A 4,202-nucleotide genomic window follows, 5' to 3' on the forward strand; every position below is an offset into this window, starting at 1 on the left:
AAGTGGGTGTTTGTATGTTGGGATAAGATCATAAGAGAGTAATAGTGGCCAATGGTTAAGCTTAAAAGTTTTGATAAGTGTTGACTAGTATAATTTCTTTTGAAAGTCTTAATTTTCTTTTTAGTTTGGCAATTACTTCGTATTTTACAAGTGAGCTTCGTCTTCAATTTTTACGTCCCCACTCTGCACAATTATTTCTATCACTAGTCTTAATAATCTTCTCTTATTCACTTATTTTTTTTTTTGGTCCTTTTTATGTAAACAGTGTCTGCCAATTTTTTCAATTACTCCTTTCGTTCCTTCTTTAGCTTTCTTTTTTTGGTATTTCAAAATTACATTTCTTTTTTTTTTAGTAATTATTTTTTTTTTCAAATATTCCAAATTACCCCTCTTTTTCTGTTTTGTAATTTAGATGAATAGATTGGTTCTTAATTTTTCAATAGGAGCATGTTATTGGTCTTTTTTTTTTTTTTTTTGCAAAGGATTAATAACAAGACCAAGGGAATAACAACTTAACCAAATCTAATTTTTTATTTTTTTTTTAAATAAATCTAAATGAAACAACAAAAAAGAGTGATGTTATAAGGGGATTTGAACCCTGATATAAGGGAACTTAAAATTGGGCCCCTTGACATATTGTTTTTAGCCCGCTACCAACTTAGCTAAGGCAAACTTCTTATTTATTTTTACATTCAATTTTATATAACTATTTTCCCAATTTTATTTTTTTTCCTAAATTTTTTTTCCTATGTTTTTTTTCATGGGTCCGCCCATGTCCGTGTGTGGTGTCATTGCCCTTATTGGTGTAATGGTGTGTCTTTTATTCATTTCACATTGATAATGACATAATGTACTGACGTATCACATGACAATATGACAAACATCATATCAATTACGCGTTGCTTAATTATGGATTACAACTTACATTATTAAGGTATTGTTTGGTTGTGCATATAAAATGGAGAAATTAAAAATTGAAAATTCTCATGAATTTGGAAATAAGGGGCTTGTTTGGTAGACCATAAAAAAAATGAGAATGTGGGAAGTGTAAAATCATGAGATTTCTCGGAAATTCTCATAAAACATAATTGGAATTTTGAATTTCCAATTCTCATAAATACTCCTATAACAACCAAATAAGTTTAATTAATTTCTAGAAAAATTGATGTGGGATTTTAATTCCCAATAAATACAAATGCTCATAGAAAATTAATTCCTTTGTCAACCAAACAAGCCTTAATTGTTTTGCTTAAAGATTGTTCAATGAGATCATGTTATAATTAAAAGAAACCAAAAGAATTACATTGAGTGTACCATAATATGTGTTAAATTTTTTAGATCGTGGATTAAACAAGACTTGTTAAGTTGTTATTGGTTAAGGGCTTGTTTTGATTTACTGAGCTGAACTAAACTGAACTGAATAGGGCTGAAATAAATTGTTTATAAGAGAAAGAAATTGAATTAAACTTATTAAAGTTGAATTGAAATCAAACTGAAGAGAACATGCCCTAAGTACGAATGTTTCAACTTGCCAATATGCCTCAATCAGTTCTCATACTGCGTATCTAATTTTTCAACAAATCCCATTACTATACTATTTTTAACACCTTCAAAATTCTCCTAAACTTCAATGTGAAGATTAGAGTGAAAAAAATAAACTAATATCATACAGATACAATTAGATTATAGATCAAATTTGAAAAAATAAATAAAAATTCTTTCTGTCGGTGGGAGTAAATCCTACCATATCAAAATGTAAAGAGAACATATTTCAAGAACAATAAATTTACCTCCACTTCCAACAATGGCGAATTGACGATCTAAGTTCCTAGACGAAAGAATTAAGAATCATTGGCTGCAATTTATCTCCCAATTTATCTTCCAAATGCAAGACGATTATTAAAGAAGCTAAGGTTTGAATGTTTGTATTCCCTTTTTCAAAATAATTTTGTAAAATAGAAGTAAAAAAGGGAGGCAATTTGATGATTTTACTCTTTAACGCGTGGCTTTGCACAATTATACTCAAGTAACAAGTTATGTACGATTGGAAAAGTTCATGTGCTACTATGCAATTAATTTTGTAAGTCATGTCACATCCAAACCAATTGTGCAATTTTTTTTATTTTATTTTATTTTTTTATGCTATGGAGTATCTCCGTTTGTTATTACTCTGTACTCCGAATTTGCAACTAAGGGCCTGTTCATATTTACTGAACTGAGCTGAACTGAACTGAACTGAGCTGAACTGAACTGATTGGAGCTGAACTTAACTGAACTGAAAATAAGTAAATATGAACAGACCCTAAGGAGTAAGGAAAGGAAGTAGTATATTCTACTACCTCCGTTACATATTATTTGCAACGATTTGACATAAAGTAGAGAGGGAAAATGTCTAATCGTTGCAAATAATATGTAACGGAGGTAGTACTTAATTTCTACAGATTTGCAATATCTATATATTCCCTCCGTTTCTTATTTCTTGTTACATTTGCCATTTTGGGGTGTGGTTCACATTTCTTGCAACAAACTTATTTTTTTCCTTATTTGGAAACTTTTTTCTGTTAAAATGACCCATATACCCTTATTTAAAATTTTTTAACACATAATGCTACACATAATAACAATCCATTATAACCTTAATCTAAATTAATTATGTATGAAATCACACCCAAATAATCAAACCCATTATCTTTCTCTCTTCTTCTTCATCTATCATTTCATCATCTTCATCTTTCATAATCAAATTCCAAACCACCCTTTTAGTGGGTTTCAGATCTGATTGTTGGTGAGTTTGATGGTTCGTCGATGATTTTGCAGGTGGTGTCGTGGGTTTTTGTGGTTCGGTGGTAAAGGTGGTTTTTTTGGTTTTTGGTTTCACAGGGGTGGAGGAGGGTCGTGAGGTTAGTGGCGTGGTTCTTGAGCTGGTCGTTTTCGATGGTGTTGGTGGTGTCGGTGGGTCTAGATCTGGTAGTATCGGTGGTGTTGGTGGTTTCGCAGGGGTGGAGGAGGGATTTTGGTGGTTTCGTGGGTTTGGTGTGGTGGGTCTGGGTGGTGGTTGTGGGTGGCGTGGGTTCTAGATCTGGGTGGTTTCGGGTAGAAGTGGTTTCGCTGGGTGATTTCAGGTGGTTCTAGGTGGTTTCTGGGTGGTTTCGTTGGTGGTTCTAGGTGGTAGCTTTTCGTTGCTGGTGGTTCTGGTGGCGTGTGCGTTGATCAGTGGTGGTTCTGAACTTTTAGTTCTTTAATTAATTATTCACTCTCTCTCCTTAATTACATTATTTACATGCCCTTACTTTTTAATAAAACTCTTCAGAGTTTCCACAAATCTACTCTCCTACATAATTAAAACTGCAAAGTTTGTGACTGCTAAAATAGATTGTAAATTCAAGTGAACTGTAAATCAATGACATACATGATAAGGATTGACTACTATAGTCAAGCTTTGTCACAACTTGAAGAATACATACACAGTATCTAATTTTGAAAGCTGATGTGCTTTTGAGATTAAAGAGCAGAATCCACTCCAAACATCGATCATCTCTAATCTTTGCAAAGGACCTGAAACGGCTGTTGAACAATTCAGGAGAACAATGGTTTGTATTAGACCAACTAAAACTGTTGACAAACTTTAAAATTAAGACATGTAAAGATAATCATACGACGAGTACCATTTAAAGAATCTACCTATTAACATACAGCGAAAATGAATACATATTAAAAGCTACCCTACAGAATTAAAAATATGACCTGAAACGGTAGCAATGAGGCTAGGCCATTTTGCTAACTGATATGAATATTTGGGATATGTGAGATGTGAGGCCATTCATATCCACCGTCTTTGGCACATCTTTCTGTCAAAAGTGGGCAGTCAGCAATATATAGAGCTTGTAATGTAGCATGTTTTAAAGGTAGAAGACATTTCAACTTGTTGCAGTGCAGTAAAGTCAAGGACTGAAGAGATGACAGGTTGCCTATCCACTCTGGAATTTGTTCCAATTCATCAAATCTAAAAATTTCTAGAGAATGAAGGGTAGAAGGGAGGAATTGTTGATGCAGAAACTTGATATTAGGGAAGTCTTGCAATGATAGGTTCCTTAGGGAATGGGGATACGTAAGCTTAGGAAGATTCGGGGTATTTCCAAATCCACCAATTTTTAATTCCCAAAGGCTATGAAGATTTGGGATCCACTGCAGACAGGGAATCA

The sequence above is a fragment of the Chenopodium album genome, chromosome 7 (assembly GCF_948465745.1).
Source record: "Chenopodium album chromosome 7, dcCheAlbu1.1, whole genome shotgun sequence".
Taxonomy (NCBI): Eukaryota; Viridiplantae; Streptophyta; class Magnoliopsida; order Caryophyllales; family Amaranthaceae; genus Chenopodium; species Chenopodium album.